The 20,140-nt window shown below is 42.2% G+C and overlaps 1 long non-coding RNA gene across 1 annotated transcript in view; it reads left to right on the forward strand.

The window, feature by feature from the left end:
- The first annotated feature begins 6,647 nt into the window (after positions 1-6,647).
- The window catches only part of LOC138754145 (uncharacterized), a 281,963-nt gene continuing 268,470 nt past the window's right edge, over positions 6,648-20,140 (forward strand). Inside the window, exons 1-2 of the long non-coding RNA XR_011351575.1 lie at positions 6,648-6,733; positions 9,786-9,968. This is a non-coding gene — a long non-coding RNA (uncharacterized lncRNA). The remainder of the gene's footprint in view (positions 6,734-9,785; positions 9,969-20,140) is intronic.

Here is a 20,140-nt window from a genome sequence, read left to right on the forward strand (position 1 = left end):
TGTGACTGAAAATAAACTGAAATGCTTTAAGGTTTTTATATTCATGCAAGTGTAGTTTGTTCAGTGTAAATACACTTTCATATTTTTGAGTTTTTAAACTTTTTTCTAATGCAAGTGCATTAGTTAGGCATTGTAAGAGTGAGTCTCAAGCAACTGGAAAGCTTTCTCATCTGGCATCTACAAATCCTGGTAGGTGCCAGATACTAGGGGTTTTACTGGACAAGGATAGGAAAGGTTTGGAGGGATGTGGACTAAACAGGCAAATGTGGCTTGACCTCATGTCCTGGTTGACTTTGACAAGCTGGGTCCAAGATCCTGTTTCTGTGATATCAAACTCTAACTCTATGATAGGATATTAAGTTCCAAAGCAGACATCTTCTGAACTGTATATTAAGTAGCAAGCATATGTATTTAACAATTGTGCTAATACAGGAAATAGCCACTGAATTCCTTTCTTGATCTCATCATGAGTGTTTCAATGACGCCTGTTATTGGGAATACTCATTTATTGTCTTAAACACACAGAAATTCTGGAAGAACTCAGCAGGTCTTGCAGCATCCGTAGAAGGTAAAGATGTGTAACTGATGTTTCAGCCTGAACCTTCACCGTATTTATCATCTTCCCTTGAACAGTTACAATGGTGAGGATTCGGAGTGCCCCACACCCAATGATTTTTTTCTAAGGTCTTAAAGTATCAGTGGAAATTAAATTATTGACAGGGTTTATTTCTGAAGATTGGTTCTTGTTTAAATCAATGCTTCTATCCACTTAATTCCGTATGCGGATATGGAATGGTTAGCGCAATGCTATTACAGTGCCAGTGACTGGCATTTGAATCTGGCAGTGTAGGAATTCTCCCTGTGTCCGCAGGTTTCCTCCGGGGACTCCTGTTTTCTCCCACTGTTCAAAACGTATGAGGGTTGTAGGTCAATTGTGTGTTATTTGACAGCACAGGCTTGTGGGCTGAAAGGGCCTGTATGTCTAAATTTAAATTTAATTTATTAATAAAAAACTTTGAATAATCCCTAATGCCTACATAATCTAAATAGAATATGTAGGAAATAGAGGAACATGTATGATGTGCAAGCAGCAAAGATTTATTGTAAGCGGGCATGCTATTGAGGACCTGTTCCTGGCCTGTAATGTTCAATGTTGTATGTAATAGTTAAAGCTCCAAATGGGTTTTAATTTGATGGGGTGGTTGGTGCTAGCATCGTGTACCCCACTTTACGAAACTAGAGCATTCCTACGGAACCTTTCGTAAGTCGAAATGGCGTAAAGCGAAGAAGTGATTGCCATTGATTTCCATGGGGAAATTTTTTTTTGGAGTGTTTTCAGACCCAAAAAAATAATCCTCCAAATCATATCAAATAACACATAAAACTTAAAATGAACACTAACATTTATTAAAAGCAGGAATGATCTGATAAATACACAGATTAGAAAGCAGAAATAATGTATGTACAGTGTAGTTAGCCTGAGTCTTTGGCGGGTGGGGTGGTGGGAGGTACAGGAGACTGGGATGTAGGGGAGAGAGGAAGAGAGTCATCTATTGACATCTCAGCGTAGTTCCCGGGAATGGAGCTGGTCGGGATGTGTGCTCGGCCTCTACAACGGCTCGCTGCTCTCGCCACTTTTTTTTTGTAAGAGCGAAAATCCTTTCGTAAAAGCGGGTTTCTTCATGAAAGCGAATTTGCATGAAGCACGTATTTGTAAAGCAGGGTATACCTGTATAGAGAACAAGAGAGCAAACCTGGTGGCTTTACATTTGAAGAATCAAGTGGAAGTGTGCACATATTTATTCTGAATTCATAAAGTTTTGTTGTAAGACAGCATCTATTAATTCTGCATTGCATCAGATTCCTCTTGGGGTCTGTCCTTCATTGCTTTAGGCAAAGTTATACCCTAATGCTTAATTAGAAAATCACAATATATTACTATTTGTGAATTGCTGGCAAAGGCTCCGTTAATCTTTTTCAAGATTACCAGGAAGTACTCCAGATCAAACTAACTTGGAAGAAATTCCCCAGCCACCTACTATTGATTGTCCAGTGGAATATATATTACCTCTCAATCATAGTTCTATCCTGCACCATGTTCTGGGGCCAAATGTCAAGCATGATCAACACAAATGGATTTCAGACCATAATGATGCATTTTCCCCTTTTACCAGCTTCCTCCTTTGCTGTGCTTCTGATCTCCCACGGTTAAGTGTTCTTGAGTGAAGAGAACCTTTCTCCTTGAGCACGTACATTTAGTGTGCAGCACAGAAGATGCTAATGAAGAAATGACAGTAGCTGTTAAATTCCAAACCTAAAAGGATGAATGATTGACTGATGATTGTCTGTACCACAACTGGGACATTTCTCTTTTGCTTTTATTTTGCACTAATAACAAACCTATGTTGCATCCATATCTTTATGCTTTACAGAAGGATCATAGTTCAAAGTTCAGATTTATTGTCAGAATTCATGCGTGACATCACATACAACCCTGAGATTCTTTATCCAGTGGACCAGGCAGAATTACCACTTTTCACAATGCAAAAATAACTGTACTCAAAAATACAAAAGAGAGAAATGTAAACAAAGAAAAAGTGCAAACAAACTGTGCAATACAGAAAATAAACACTTAATAATAAATGTTCAAACTACAAATTCTTAGAGTCCCTGATTGAGTTTATTATTGAGGAGTCTGTTGATGGAGGGAGAGCAGCAGCTCCTGAACCTGCTGGTGCGAATCTTGTGGCATCTATATCTCTTTCTTGATGGTAGCAGCGAGAACAGAGCGTGTGCTGGGTGGTGTGGATCCTTTATGTTTGCTGCTGCTCTCCAACAGCAGAGTTCCCTATAGATGTTCTCAATGGTGGCGAGAGTGTTGCTGTGATACCCTGGGCTGCGTCCACGATCTTTTGCAGGGCTTTCTGCTCGGAGTATTGGTATCCCCAAACCAGGAAATGCCTCCAATCCACGACACCTTCCACCACACATTTGTAGAGATTTGTCAGGGTTTCTTATATCCTCCGCAAACTCGTGCTGGAGGAGAGGCGCTGACGCACTTTCTTCATGATGCTTTGGGTCCAGGAAAGATCCTCCCAAGATAGTGACTCCCAAGAACTGAGATTTGCTCACCCTCTCCACCTCTGATCACTGGATCATATACAATTATTGGTTCGTCTGAATGTCAAAATTCCTCTGGCAGCTGGTCAGTATGCTTTCCACTACACATCTATAGAAGGCTTTCGATGTCATACCAACTCTGCAAACTCCAGAGAAAATCTCTGTATTTTGTTAATAAATATCTCATCTCACTCCAGTCGCAAAGACATTAACCCATGTAGACAAAACATCCACCAAATAAGCAGAATTTTAAAGCAGTTATTCATGTACTTCCTTCAAAGTGATGCACAGCATGAACACTGAAGACATATTTACAGGCTCTTGAAAATAATGTCTTTTTTCAGCAATGGGTGACTCATTCTTAATGATGCATTTCTTGAAAAGAGCAAACAATGAAAACTTAAAAAAAAACTAGAATATAATTAGTAGGCAATCTGATAATGGTCGCTGAACTCTACCAAAATTAGAATCTGGCAGTTTCCAAAGTGATTCGCTGGACCTGGGAAAACTAGAGTTGGGAAAATTGGGACCTGGAAAATTGGGACCTATGAAAGTTCTAAGTTTGATGAAGGAGATGGTTGTGGACTTCAGGAGGGCCAGGAATGACCACACTCTCCACTACACATCAATAACTAGTGGAGAGAACCAAGTTACTTAGAGTTCACTTAACTAGTGACCTATCATAGACATAAAACATCTCCTCTCTTGTCAGGAAGGGTTAGGGTTCCTGAAAAGACTAAAGCGGGCAAGGCTACCGGCCACCATTATGCCAACCTTCTAGAGGAGCTCTATTGCGAGTGTCCTGGCCGGCCGCATCACAGTGTGGTCCGGTTGCTTGACCTCAAAGGTCAGTTCACAGAACCATAAGAGAGGATCGCTGGAGTCTCCCTCCCTCCCCCCTCCCCCATTGATATGATCTACCTGGATCATTGTCTGAAGAGGGCGGGCAAAATCATTGAGGACTCTTTCCACACCGCACACAGCATCTCAGCTGCTCCCTTTGGGAAAGAGATACAGGTGTATCAGAGCCAGCACCACCAGGCTGAGGAACAGCTTCTTCCCGGGACAGAGAGAATGCTGGACGACCAAAGGAGATGTTCACACTGACCATCCGAGACTGTCACATTTACAAAAAAAATATGAATACTTGCCTTGCATATGTATTGTTTGTCTGGATGTGTTTCTGTGTGCTTTGCTCCGAGGACTGGAGAAGGCTGTTTCTTTGGGTTGTACGTGTAATCAGATGAAAATAAACTTGACTTTAGTGGCTGCAGGTAATGGAGTTTATCCAGCACAAAATGTTATTCAATATCATTGCTTCCATCACACTGTCACACCAGTGGATATTTGTGAGGCGTTAATTTTTTCATCCAGTGACACACCTCCTGCAAGATAGTGTGATGGCATCTTCTCCTCTCGCCTGTTCAGGCTCCTGGAAGGTCTTGGGTGTTAACTGTTCCCTCATTCCATCAGTGGAGCTCGGATTCACCGCTGGAATGGTTCAAGGCCTTGCAGAGGCTATGGAAGCACAAGTAGTGAATCTATGGGCACTCGGTGTCTCCGAATTACATCTTTTGCTTCTCTTTCTCTTATTGGTGGGGGTGTTGGGGTAGTGGAGCCTCTTTGAGTGCTTTCTCGGCAAACACAAGTGAACAGATGTTGTGTATTTATGTGCACGTCGATAAAGGAATTTTGAATGCTGCTTCGACCAACAACTCAATGAGTTCAACACCATCTGAGGCAAGGAGCCACTTAACTAATGTCCCGTTCATTACCCTCAGCATTCGCTTTCTCCACCACCTGTTTCACAGTCGCTGCTGTGTGTAGACAGATTCAAAATGCACTAATGTAATCATTGAGATTACTCTGATAGCAACCTTACTAATCCATCATCTTCTTCCACTGCTTACCGCTCCAAAAACACACAGGGTGCATTTGGGTGGCATGGGGTCATGGGCCTGTTACTATGCCATCCGTCTAATTTAAAATTGGATGAGATCAGCAAGAACAAGTGGAAGGGTGCAGGCCTTTTACTTCCTGTTCATGCTGTGTGACCTGCCGAGTTTCTCCAGCTCTTGCGTGCTTTGCACTAGACCCCCAGCATATATTTTTTCTTTAACAGTATTTAAAAAGACATTAGATTAATAATGTAGCATTGGAGCGTTGGAGCCATGGAATCAGGTGTTCTGACCAACCGTTTTGCCTCTGCTGTCCACAAACTCCTTATTCGTGCATTGCCAGCTCTTTACAAAATCTGCTGCAGTATCCTGTAACCTCAACACCTGCCTCCACACTTGGAGAAACACCAGTCAAATCATGTTGCATTGTGAAAGTGTAATCAGATAATGGAAGAACACACAGTGTGAAAAATGCCCTTCAGTGTTTTAATTTCAACACAACATTGAAAGCATAAAAGAGCTCTCATCATAGTATGTCTCTCAGCTGTTAGACAGTCTTAATATCCAGTGAATTATTTTTGCAGTGGAGTCACTATTGATACATGTGCGAATCAAGTTTATTATATCATCAGATTGCACAGTACAACCCTATAAAACAATGTTCTCCAATCCTTGGTGCAAAATATGCAGACATAAAATCAGAATTGGGAGACGTGGCCTCAAGATTCAGGGTAATTGATTTAAGATGGAGATGAGGAGGAACTGTTTACTCAGAGGGTGGTGAATCTGTGGAATTCACTGGCCATTGAAGCAGTGGAGGCGATCTTAGTAAATATGTCTTCTTCTGGCTATCCATCCCATAGGATGATAATGGTTCCTTTTTGTCAGATTGTGGGGTTTGATATAAGGATACCCCACTCCTCGTGTGCGTGAATGAATTTAGGTGAGGGGGGAGGTTGCACAGGTCTAGACCCACCCTCTCGACATCCCCTCCCAGATCCAGCAGCATGATCAGGTCCAAGATGGCTGGGGGAAGTTCTATTGCGGTAAATGGCCAGACCAAGCTTCAATGCAAGGTATGTCCTTTCACGACACATGTGCTAGATGGCCCTTGACCCTCCGAGAGGGTTTGTCCACCTTTTGACAGGTCTTATTTTTCATCCTGCAGAGTGTCTATCCACCGTCCGCACTAGGCAAGCCTGGAGAGGAAACTGTTTTAGTCTCCAACCACCCTGGTGCCAGTAGCACTCAGATGAATGACCTTATCTGTACACCCAATATGTGTAAAACAAGGATGAATAGATTTCTGCATGGTAGGGAAATTAAGGGATATGGGGAAAAGACAGGTGAGTGGATATGAGCCTATCATCAGATCAGCCATGATTGCATTGAATGGCAGAACAGTTTTGAGTCAGCAGGATGGCCGACTCCTGCTCCTATTTCTTATGTTCTTCTTAGCTATTCCATTCTAAACACTTTTTGAGCTTAATCAGTTAGTAGCATTCTTCTGTGATACTGGTAAAATCTCAGAGTATCTGCTTATATCTTGCTTTACTATATTTCAGATGTTCTTAGTCATGTGGCTACAGTGTTGATCCCTTAAATGTCACTACATTTCATCGACAGAGCAAAGTCCCTGCATCACTACTGAACATCTTGATTGAAAGGAAGAACCTCCTATGACGCAGAATTTCGGGACTTCTGCAGAATGAGAGGTTAGTGTAGGTGTTACAACACCAGCGACCGGGACCAGGGTTTCAAATCCCGTGCTGTCTGTCAGGAGTTCCTACGTTCTCCCTACGACTATGTTGGTTTCTCCTCCAGAGGTTCGGTTTCCTCCCACCGTTCAAAACACACTGGGAGTTGTAGGTCATTTGGGTGTGATTGGGTGACACAGGCTCAAGGGCCAAAATGGCTTGTTACTGTACTAAATTTAAAAAAAAAAATCTCCATTAACGCTGAGCTGAGATATGAGCTGAAATTATACATTGTGATCATCAACAAGAGCTCAGTGGAGAGATCCTGGGTGTGTAGCAACTGAACCAAGCTGTTAAAGGTCTATCAAACTAGCATTCAATTTCAGTGATTAGCATATCTCCACACTTGGATCTTAGCCTTAGGTAAATGGTGCGCTTGCGTAATGGAGTAGACCAAAAGGCCTTGGGCAACCTGCCTTTAGCGCAGTTGGAGACCAAAAAAAAACTGATAGCAACCTTAATTTTTCATTACTGGTTCTTGATTAGGGTACAGAAGTGAGTTGGAGCATTCCAAGTTATCTTTTACATAATGAAAGAATAACATTACCCAGGCCGAATCAGGTTCAGAATTTATTGTCGTGAATGTGTCATGAAGTTTATTGTTTTGTGGTAGCATTGCAGTGCAAATATTATTAAAATTTACAGTTCAAAAATAAATTGTGCTAGAGACTAGGAGAAAGTGAGACAGTGTCTGTGGTTCATTATCCATACAGGCCATTACGGCCCACATGTCCATGCCACCCAATTTACACCCAATTAACCTACAAGTCCTGAACGTTTCAAATGATGGGAGGAAACTGGAGCTCCCGGGGAAAACCTACGCAGACACGGGGAGAACATACAAACTCCTTACAGACAGTGCAGGATTCGAATCTTGGACCGATCACTGGCGCTGTAAAGGTGTTGCACTAACCGCTACGCCAACTGTGCCACCCCAATCTGAGGTCTGAGAGGAATAAGCTGTCCTTGTGCTACTGGGTCTCATTTTCAGGCCCCTGTACCACCTTCCTGATGGTGTCAGTGTGAAGAGGGCATGGCCTGGGTCCTTGAGGATAAGGGTACTTTCTTAAGACTCCGCCTCTTGCAGATGTCCTTGATGGAGTTAGGACTGTGCCCATGTTGTCATTGGCCGAGTTCACACGTGGATCATGTGTACTTGTTAACTCGTTGTGCAACCAAATACTTGGGTTCAATTTCTCACGAGGATGTACGTTGTAGGCCAAACACGCAATTTCAGTCTTGGTGTCTGTAAAAAAAAATATTAAGCATTCTGTCAGGCAACCTGAAATGTTCACCTCGAGCATTCCAATCAAACAAATTAATTTCCAAGCACAAAGAAAAAACCAAGTGCATCAGTAAGCATCGAAATTAAAATTAAATTACATTTTCTGTTACAAATCATCTTTCCGTGATCTTTTAACTTCACAGTCTGAAACCTTGACCTAACTTCTGGCAGCAGGGGGAAAAAAAAAATTTTGCTCTGATAATCTTGATATTTAGAACCCAAGTATTTTAGGTCCCTTATAAATTCATTTCTATAGCACCTTCTGCACCTTCAGGTGCATCTTAGCATTCATCTGACAGCAGCCTTTGGAATGGTTTGTCTGCAATCCCCACAGCTAAACAAGGTGAAAATTTCTTTATTTTTAAAATTTATTTTAAATTAATTGCTTATTAAAACTGTAGTCTTAATTTAAATATGATGACAGGGAAAGACATGTTGTCTCTTCGAGCCATTCCCTCGCCCCCCACCGTTTGCTGGTGTGCTCTCCTTCCCTGAACCTTATGCCTTTGGAAGTGTGCCCTCCCCCTCACCATTGTGATCAGGCACCTGCCAACACTTTTCCATATTTTGATGAAGGGCTCAAGCCCGAAACATCGGTTTTGTATCTTTGTCTTTGCTACATAAAGGACCCTGTTTGACGTGCTGAGTTTCTTCAACCTCGTGTTTTCACTTCGACCACGGTGTCTGCAGACTTTAGTGTTTTACTGTTAAATTTTAGAAATGGTTTCACCTTTTGGATGCTACAGTCTATGTGAGTCATTAGATGAATGCTAAGATGTACCTTTGCAAGCACGAGCAGTTTGTTTCCATCTCAGGGGTTCTGGACAAGGTGTAAAGTTTCCACTAATATATTCCAAGTGTCCTGCTTTACTGCCCTTGTGTGGTTCAGGAAACTCAGGATTGATGAATATCTGTTGTTCACAGTAATGTTATTTTGCTCTTCAAGTCAAGTTTATTATCATCTGATCATACAAGTACAACCCGACCAAACAACAGTTTCTGGTCCTCAGTGCAAAACACGCAGACGCACAGTCAGACATATCACACATACAGACAAACAATACATATGTAGGACAAGTATTTCATCTAAATAAATGCATTTTGTTTCATGAATATGAGAGTTTCAGATAGTCAGTGTGAGCAGTTCCTTTGGTCGTTCAGCGTTCTCACTGCCCATAGGAAGAAGCCGTTCCTCAGCCTGGTGGTACTGACTCTGACACTCCTGTATCTCTTCCCCGACGGGAGCAGCTGAAAGATGCTGTGTGCAGACTTGGAAGGAATCCTCAATGATTTCACATGCCCCCTCCAGACAACGATCATGTTGATTGATGGGGGTGGGGGGGGGGAGGGAGACTCTCTGCCACTCTTATGGTCCTGTGGATTGACCTCCAATCCCTTTCTCTGCAGAAACTATCCCACTGTGATGCAGCTGGTTAGGACTTTCTCTATAGAGCTTCTATAGAAGGTTGACATGATGGTGGTCAGTAACCTTGCATGGTTTTGTTATCCAGATTTTAATATATTGCTTATACTAAGATGAAATAATAACATGCAAAGTTCAGTAATCTCCATCCAAGTATGATGTTGGACACTTCACTAGATTTCAGTTCTCTATTGCATGCTCTTGAATTATTTTTCAGAATTACTCCAGTTTGATTAATATCTCTCTCTCTCTCTCTCTCTCTCTCTCTCTCTCTCTTGCTCTCTTTCCTGTTGTGTTCATAGAATACCAATCGTCATGGCAGAATTTGGATTGTTTTAGTTTGTGAACAATTAAATGGCAGGATTCCAGACATATTAAAGTTCCATTCAAGCATCCTCCAGGCATCTGTGCAACCAATGCACAAGGGACTCGTCTCATCCATGGAGAACAACACCTTCTCCTTCATGGTTTCCCTCTCCTGCAAGGTTAGTAGTTAGAGCATAAGAATTTAAGAAATAGGTGCTGAACTCTGTCACATGCTTTTTTATGTCTTCTATCATTCAACCACATCCTCAGGCCTATTTTATTTGCATAAATTCCAAACATCCATCACCTCATCTTTGGTCATAATTCTGAAGATGGACAGTTGACTGGTGAAATTCCTTCTGACGTCTGAGCTCTTGTTCTGGATTTATGCCTCCTGGGTTCTTGATATCATAGCCAATGGAAACAACTGTCAAATATAATCGTGTAACTGCTGATTTTTTTTGGACAAATTTTTGGGTCAAATTTGGGGAGGGGGGAAGGCGTTGACTTTTAAAGGGGTCATACTTTTGACTGTAGTAAGTACCTGTGCATTCAAGCATCGGGAGCTCAGATGGTTAGGACTGGGTGGTGAGTCCACAGTTGGGGTGTCGGGAGATCAGATGGATGGATGGCTGGGGCGATGATCTGCAGTCGGGGCGTCGGGAGCTCAGATACTCTTCGGGCAGTGAGTCTGCGGTTGGGGTTTTGCCTCCAGTGGGAGCGCGGCCAAGGCGGAGATCTGTGGTCGGGGCGTTGGGAGCTCAGATTGGTAGGTGGTCAGGGCTAAAATAGAATTGATTGACTTCTACATGATATCAATGATAACACAAGTATTTACAATACTTTTCATTCATTCTATTCCCTCAGTCTTGCATATTACAATAAGTATATTATCCTGAGATAAAGAGACCAAAATGATGCCTTCAGATGTAGTTTCACTGAAAGCCTGACCACTTGTAATGACATTTTTTCCTTTCCACCAATCATACTTCAAAAGTTGAGTTCGAGTGCATTTACTTTTTATCCAATTGTACAGTACAAACCGATTCTCTGGGACACAGTTGCAAACAGTGCAAACACACATACAAATAATACATATATACAATATATAATAAAATAATTTAAAATAACCTTACTCCTGTCATGGAGTTTTAGCAGTTCAACAGTCATTGAACATTCTCACCCTGGTGATTCTGGGTCTAATATTTCTGTATCATTTTCCCAGCAGGGGTAGCTGGAAGAAGCTGGTAGGCATCCTTACAGATTTGTTGAGCCCTCCTTAAACAATGAGCCCAGTAAATCACAACAATGTGGGGAGGGAGACCTCTGTGATCCTCTGGCACTCTTAAGTCCTGTGGATTGACCTCTGATCCAATTCTCTCACTGTGATGCAGCTGGCCAGGACGCTCTCGATAGAGATCCTGTAGAAAGTTAACAGAATGGTGGCTGGTAGCCTTGCCTGCTTCATTCTTGGGAAGTACTGTCGCTGACAAGTGGAAAGATGTTACAAGTCCTTAATAGGTTACTTTTTAAGTGAAATCGGAATAATTTGGTGTTCTCCACTCTCTCCACCACAGAATTATTGATGTGTAGTGGAGGGTGGTTGTCTCTGGTCCTCCTGAAGTCCACAATTATCTCTTTTGTCTTGTCCAAGTTGAGACTCAGGCTATTTTTCACGCATCATTTCACGAGATTTTCCACCATTTCTCTGTAGTGCAAGTCATCGTTGTGGCTGATGAGGCCAACGACTGTCGAGTTCCTCTGAAAACTTGATGGAGCTGGATCTGGCCTTGCAGTCGTGGGTCAGTAGCCTGAACGGGAGCAGGATGAGCTCAAAACCCTGAGGTGCTCCAGTTCTCAGCATAATGGTGCTTGACCTTCTACTACCAACTCGGACAGGCTGTGGTCTTTCCGTTAGGAAGTCCAGTTACAGAGAGGGAAGTAGAGTCCCAGTGAGGACACCAGCCTCTGGGGTATGATTGTATTAAGCACCAAACAATGAACAGCATGAAGTGGAGGGATGGGTCCTGCATCACTAGGAGGTGTGCTTTGATGTGTTCCATCACCAGACGCTCATAGAATTTCATAATGGTGGAGGTCAGTGCCAAAGGGCAGATCTCATTGATCCCTGTTACAGTTTCCCTCTTGGGTACCAGGTACTGGTTGACGGTGGCTGGGTGGACATTGGACTGCTGCAGTGACGTGTTGAAGATTTCTGTAAGGATCACAACAGTTGGTCTTCAGTCCTTCAATATCAGTACCCGACCAGGTATGCTGCCTGGTCCAACTGCCTTGTGTGGCTTTATCCTGGCCATGGTTTTGCAAGGGGCCTGTTCCTGGGAGGTCATGGAGGTTTCTTTCTAATCAGCCTGTTCTTCATGTCCAACTGTGCATAGAAGGTGTTCTCTCTATCTGGAAGGGAGGTTGTCTTTCACTCTCAAGGTTGCAGACTTGATCCATTACCACATGCACCCTGTGTTGCCAGTATCACAGAGCTGGCAATGGATCCTCTGTGCGTACCCTTGCATTTCCTCGGGATTACACAGGGGACTTCAGCCCTGGCTGATCTTAGTGCCATCTTGTCTCTTGTCCTGAAGACAAGTCATGAGCTCTGAGAAGTACATTGACCTGCATGTTTCTGGTTAGCCCTGGTTGATTTGATCTCTGTGACATCCTTGATGCACTTGCTAATGTAGCCTGTCACTGAGCTTGTGTACTCGTCAAAGTTTATGTGGGCATAAACATCGACAAGTACACAAGCTCAGTGATTTATATTGATTAAGTGTGATGCACATTGTTATGTCCTAAAAAGGGCAAATGAGGCAATATGAGATGCAAGATCTTCGTACGAGGTGAAGACTTTTATCCCACAGCAGGGGACATTAGTGGAACTTGCAAAATCGTTGAAGTAATTGTCAGCTGTTGCCAAGTGCGTGGTGTAATGTTGCAGATAGGAAAAGGAAGGGAAGTGGTTTCCCGACAAGGAATACATTGGAAGTGGAGGTGCCATTAATGAGCCCAGTAAGGAGTAACGTGCAACTTAATGAAGCTTCTCAATAACAGCATCCTAAGTGACATCTTTTTCTTTGACTTAAGCTGTTATGTGGGACTGAGATGGAAAATTGTAGAGGGTCCAGGTGAACTTAGGTAGGTTATGAAGCACAGATTTAGTTGAATTTTTAAATTTAGACATAAAGCACAGTAGCAGGCCCTTCCGGCCCACAAGCCATGCTGCCCAATTAACCTACAACCCCTGTATGTTTTCAAAGGGTGGGAGGAAACCAGAGCACCCAGAGGAAACCCCCACAGACACGGGGAGAACGTATCGATTTCTTACAGACAGTGCCGGATTTGAACCTGGTTCGCTGGCGCTGTAATAACGTGGCGATAGACGCTACGCTCACCATGCTGCCTTGATGATGCACTGTGGGTGATAGCTTAGAATGGGATCATGAGTGGGCGTGATGGAACTAATTTGTAATACCTAGCCAGATTCTACTGCTCAAGGAACCCAACATGACCAAGTCTCTCCACCCCCCCCCCCCCAACCCCTTACCCTTGATTTCAACAGAATTTCTGAACCCTCCTCCAATTTGAATTTAGGTATATAGCATGGTAACAGGCCAAGTACTCCAATGAACCTATAACTGCCATACATTTTCGAAAGGTGAGAGGAAACCAGAGCATCCAGAGGAAACCTGTGCAGACACGGGGAGAACCTTATAGACAGCGCGGGATTCAAACCTGGGTCGCTTTCGCTGTAGTAACTACTATGCCCCTTGGGTCTTGATCAAAACTGAACAAATTAGGTGTGCGCTCTTAGGATTCAAGATATTTTTAGGTGAAGCAAGAGAGTAGATAAGAGAACATATTATCATGTGTCTGGTGCATTGTCTTAAAATTAGAGCCAGAGGTGGTCATGAAGCAAATAGTGGGAGGAAATTGAGTCTCTTCCTCAAATGAAGATTGATGTAATTATTCATTCTAAATCTGAAATTAGATATTTGCTGAACTTTGATATTAAGGGATAAATGGAAAAAGCAAATGTCTGCAATTAGGTCACAACTCAGTAATGATCCAATTAAATAGTGGAGCACATTCAGTGGGGTGACAGCGCTATGTTCCAACATTGCTGTTAATTGTAGGACACAGCTTCTGCTCTACTTGCTGCTATGATGTGGGTATGACGGGTCAAGTGAAATGTCTGTATCTAGATCTTAAAGGCGAAAAATGACGGCCAGACATTTTCTTGTTACAGATTGTTATCCGCCAGCACTAGTATGGTGTAAAATTTCCTGAAACCTATCAGGGCAGTGCGTTTAGCGCAATGCTATTATAGTGCAAGCGACTGGGGTTTGAATCTCACACTTTGGGAGGAGTTTGTACATCCTCCCCGTGTCTCCGTGGGTTTCCTCCCACTGTCCAAAAACGTACAGGAATGAATGTTAATTTGGGTGTATTAGGGCAGCGTGGGTTTAAATGGCCAGAATTAGCTTCTACTGTGCTGTGAATAAAATTTAAGAAAAATTATCAACCTACTTTCACAAGCAATGGATGAGTAGGGTTACATGCACTGCTTCACAAAAGTGGCGTTTAATTATCCAAGTTGTTAGCAACTTCAGGCAAGATCAAGTTACGCGAATCAACAACCAGGATCAAACTTGTGCGGTAACACTAGACTGGCCTACAGGCACAGCACCTACTGAATATCGGCTTCTACTGTTCAGCCACTGTTTTCAGTTCACACGGCAGTTTTAATCCCATGAGAACGGAATATAGAAACCTCGTGGTGAAAGTTAAAACAACTCCCTCGCTGGCCACACAACTAAATTTGAAAATGTGGACATTCAGCATTGGTGCAGTTAAAGTTTTGCTAACACCAACACGAATGGAATAATATATAACAGCATGAATAATTGGGTTACTCTGAATCCAGCTGAATGCAAACCCAATTTGATGTGAAATTTAAACTGATGTTGATGCATTTTGACTTGATCTCCAGCTACTTTGCATGTGGATTGAGGAAGTCCCAGGGAATTTGACTGTGTCTGACGGGCAGAACCATTGGTGACATGTTGGCCCACAACTTCAGGAAATGTACCCGATGTTACTACAAATTCCAATTACTGGCACAAATTGGTTTTATTTGAACCTCAGCAGTGGAAAAATCATTACTTGAGAAATTGCATGAAACATTGCAACATGGTCATGGGCAATTTATCCTAAATAGTTTCTGCTTGTGCTTGCAAAGGCCTCTACCCACCGCCCAAATCTTCTGAGATACGAGCCAACCAGAATCTTCTGAACGATGGAATAAATTGATGGGTCAAGCAGTATTTCTGAAGGAAGAGAGTTTAGGTTGAAACTTTGCATCAGGGTAAGGGAAAGGTTTGCCAGTATAAATAAGGGCAGCACGATTAGTGTAGTGGTTAGCCCAGCATTATTACAGCACCAGCGACCCAGATTTGTCTCTGTCCTTGTCTGTAAGGAGTTTGTACATTCTCCCTGTGTCCATGTGGAGTGTTTTCCAAGTGCCTCAAAGATGTACGAGGTTAATTGGTCACATAGATGTATTTGGGCGGTGTGGGACGGAAGGGCCTGTAACCGTGCTGTATCTCTAAGTTCGATGAACAATATATTAGTGTGGGGAGCAGGTGGATGGGATGAAGGCTGGTCAGTGATGGATGGAACGAGGTGGGAGGGGGATGATGGGTAGATAGAGGCAGGTCAGGATGTGGAAGGTGATAAAAGGGAAAGGAAACCTTGGTGGATGTGAATTGCTGTGGAAAGGCAAAATCCCCCCCCTCACAACTAACCCAACAATCCCCTCACCCTCATACTGCTTTATAATGCTGAATGCTCCTCTCCCTCTTAGCCCTGATACAGTCATCAAAGTATAATGATTCTGATGTACGCGAGAGCAGCAGTAATCATCAAGAGCCACACCACCCTGCACATGCTCTGTTCTCGCGCTGCTGCCATCAGGAAAGAAGTATAGGCACCTCAAGACTCACACAGCCAAGTTCAGGACCAGCTGCTACCCCTCCTCAACAACAAACTCAATCAGAGGCTCATTTAAGGGCTATCGTTAAGTGGTAATTCTGCCTCACACACAGGAAAAAGGATCTCAGGGTTGTACCTGATGTATGTGATGCCATGTATGTACTCTGACAATAAATCTGAACTTATTGAACTTTGAATTGCTAGGCTTACATGCCTTGCATCCTTTGTGATTTTCCCTCCATCAATGGTCATTAACGCGTCCAATGGCCGAGCCCAATCGTGCCAGGGTTTCTGGGCAATTACTTTTCTGTGCCAATTGGAACTGGTGTTGGATCAGTGACCCCATTCATTTTAATGAGCCTTCTTGGAGAAAGGAGAATGCTTTTCATAACACTAGATTTTCTATTGTGCCTTTGATAACTTTTAAAATGTTTAACTTTTTAAAGTACTTTTGTAAATTATTCATGACTGATTTTATAGTGTTTAAAAATAGCTTTGAATGTCAGAGATGTTAAAAAACTGTTTCCTAATGGCCTCGTCAACTGTAATGGGAGAAGAAGCTCTGTTCCCAACTTCTGTCAAGGACGACACGGTTAGCATAGCGGTTAGTGCAACGCTGTTATAACGCCAGCTACTTTGCATGTGGATTGAGGAAGTCCCAGGGACTTTGTAAGTTTGTAAGTTTTCCCTGTGTCTGTGTGGGTTTCCTTTAGTTTCCTCCCACCCTTCAAAACGAATGGGGGGTGGTTTAAGTTAATTGGGTCTCTCTGCACTTCCCTATCTCCCAATCTATTGCCATTCAAATAGTAATTGGGCAGCATGAGCCAAAAGGGCCTGTTACCATGGTGTATGTAAACCTTAAAAATTTAAGGTGTTCTACGGTGAAGGTTTCTACTGGCTGAAGTCTTTGAGCCTGCTGACACTTCATCACTTGACTGGATGGTGTGGAGGCTCAAATGGCCCTTCTCAGCTGGCAAGGTGGGAGAGGGTGGGTGAGCACCACATTAGCATGTGGAGGACGACATGTCCCAGAATTTCCGATCATCAACCTGATACACTCACTCTCTTCCCCCACCCCTTCCACTGGGCAGAAGAGCTTGAAAACACGACCCTCTAGAATCAAGGATATTATTTTCTGTTGTTATCAACTGTTTTTAAAAAACATTTTCACACTGTGAACCATATCAATCAAAATACATACAAACATTTCCCTCTTAAATATACACAGTGGCATTTTCTCCCCTTTTTCCCCCCTTACCTTCCCTCCCCCTTCCCACCCCCTCCAAACCCATTAAACATTCAACATATACAATATAATAAACCCATTAAACAATGTCATCACATAATGAAAAATAAACAAGAAAAATGTATCATCTACTTTTACACACTGGAACAAGTCATTTTGTCTTCTTATCATTTTAGGGGGTGGAGGTCCGAGGGAAGCCCTCTCTGTTATGTTCCATATATGGCTCCCAAATTTGTTCAAATAATATGACTTTATTTTTTAAATTATATGTTACTTTTTCCAATGGAATACTACATTTATTCATTTCCATGTACCATTGCTGTTTTCTCAGGCTCTCTTCTGATTTCCAAGTTGACATTATACATTTTTTTGCTACAGCTAAGGCTATCATAATAAATCTTTTTTGTGCTTCATCCAGTTTGAGGCCTAATTCCTTACTTCTTATATTACTTAGAAGAAAGATCTCTGGATTTTTTGGTATGTTGCTTTTTGTGATTTTATTTAATACCTGATTTAGATCTTCCCAAAACTTTCTCACTTTCTCACATGCCCAAATTGCCTGTACTGTTGTTCTCATCTCCTTCTTACAGCGAAAACATCTATCTGATAATGTTGGATCCCATTTTTTTTTAACTTTTGGGGCGCGATGTATGACCTGTGTAACCAATTATACTGTATCATGCGTAACCTTGTGTTTATTATATTCTTCATAGTTCCAGAGCATAACTTTTCCCATGGTTCATTTTTTATCTTTATGTTTAAATCTTTTTCCCACTTTTGTTTGGGTTTATAGCTTATTTCATCATTTTCCTTATCTTGCAGCTTGATGTACATGATCGTTATAAATCTTTTTATTATCATTGTGTCTGTAATCACATATTCAAAGCTGCTTCCTTCTGGTAACCTCAGCCTGCTTCCCTATTTATCTTTAACATAGAAACATAGAAGATAGAAGCAGGAGTAGGTCATTCAGCCTTCGAGCCTGCTCCGCCCTTATACTGAAGAAATATATCTAATTCCCTCTTAAATATATTCAATGAACCTGCCTCTACTGCTCTCTGTGGCAATGAATTCCACAGATTCATCACTCTCTGGGTAAAGAAATTCCTCCTCATCTCGGTTCTAAATGGTTTGCTTATTATCCTCGAACCATGGCCCCGGGTTCTGGACTCCCCCACCATTGGAAACATCCCTTTCTCATCCATTCTGTCCAGTCCTGGCAGAATTTTATATGTCTCTATGAGATCCCCTCTCAATCTTCTGAATTCCAGTGAGTACAATCCCAAATTGCACAATCTTTCCTCATAAGTTATTCCTGCCATTCCAGGTATCAGCCTGGTGAATCACCTCTTCACTCCCTTGATTGCAAGAATATTCTTCCTCAGATAAGGCGACCAAAACTGCACACAATACTCCAAGTGTGGTCTCACCAAGGCTCTGTACAGCTGCAGTAAGGTATCCTTATTCCTATACTCAAACCCTCTTGATATGAAGGCCAACATACCATTTGTCTTTTTAACCGCCTGCTGTACCTGCATGCTCTCCTTCAGTGACTGGTGCACAAGAATCCCTAGGTCTCTCTGCACTTCCCCATCTCCCAATCTATTGCCATTCAAATAGTAATCTGCCCTCTGGTTTGTATTACCAAAGTGGATAACCTCACATTTATCAACATTGTAGTGCATTTGCCATGTATCTGCCCAGTCCCCCAATTTATCCAAATCACATTGGAGCTTCCTGACCCCCTCTTCAGTGCACACAACCCCTCCTAGCTTAGTGTCATCTGCAAATTTGGAGGTATTAAATCCAATCCCCTTATCTAGATCATTAATGTAAATTGTGAACAGCTGAGGTCCCAGTACAGATCCCTGTGGTACCCCACTGGTCACCGCCTGCCACTCAGAAAATGAGCCATTTATCCCAACTCTCTGTCTTCTACCTGCCAGCCAGTTCTCAATCCACATCAATACCTTGCCTCCAATCCCATAAGCCTTGATTTTGCATGCCAGTCGTTTATGCGGGACCTTATCGAAGGCCTTTTGGAAATCCAGGTACACCACATCCACTGGCTCTCCCCATCTATTTTACCTGTCACCATCTCAAAGAATTCCAATAGATTTGTCAAGCACGATTTACCTTTTGTAAATCCATGTTGACTCTGTCTGATCCCTTCTTTGCTCGTCATATGCTCCGCTATTACATCCTTAATAATGGATTCCATCATTTTGCCCACTGCTGATGTAAGGCTCACCAGCCTATAATTCCCCGCTTTTTCTCTACCCCCTTTTTAAATAGTGTGGTAACATTAGCTACCCTCCAATCCATGGATACTGATCCTGAGTCTATCGAGTTCTGGAAAATAATTTTTAAAGCATCTGCTATCTGAATGTCCACTTCTTTAAGTACCCTCGGATGTAGATTATCAGGCCCTTGGGATTTATTGGCCTTCAATCCCTTCAATTTTCCCAAGACCATGTCCTTAGAGACCCTTGCATTAGTCTCTATGTTTCCCAACATCCTTGGGAGGTTATTTGTATCCTCTCTTGATGGTATGCAAACATTGTACCATGAGTTATTCCATATTTGTACTTCATTTGTTCAAATGTTAATAAATTATTTCCCCCCAAAAAATTTTCTATTCTTTTAATTCCTTTTCTCTCCCATTCTCTGAAGGAAAGGTTATCTATTGTAAAAGGGATTTGCTGATTTTGCGACAATAATAATTTTGGTATTTGGTAATTTGTTTTTTTCCTTTCGAAGTCAATCTTCTTCGATATATTGAGTAAATGATGCAATACTGGTGAGCTTTTATATCATACCAGCTTTTCATCCCACTTATAAAGTATATGTTCTGGTACCTTCTTTCCTATTTTATCTCGCTCTATCTTAGTCCAATCTGGTTTTCCCCTTATCTGGTAAAAATCTGATAAATACCTTAATTGTGCTGCTCTATAATAATTTTTAAAGTTTGGAAACTGCAAACCACTTTGGTTGTACCTCTCTGTTAATTTATCTAATGCTATCCTCGGTTTCCCCCCCTTTCCATAAAAAAATCCTTATTGTTCTCTTTAGTTCATTAAAGAATTTCTCTGTTAAGGGAAT

The sequence above is a fragment of the Narcine bancroftii genome, chromosome 2, assembly GCF_036971445.1.
Source record: "Narcine bancroftii isolate sNarBan1 chromosome 2, sNarBan1.hap1, whole genome shotgun sequence".
NCBI lineage: Eukaryota > Metazoa > Chordata > Chondrichthyes > Torpediniformes > Narcinidae > Narcine > Narcine bancroftii.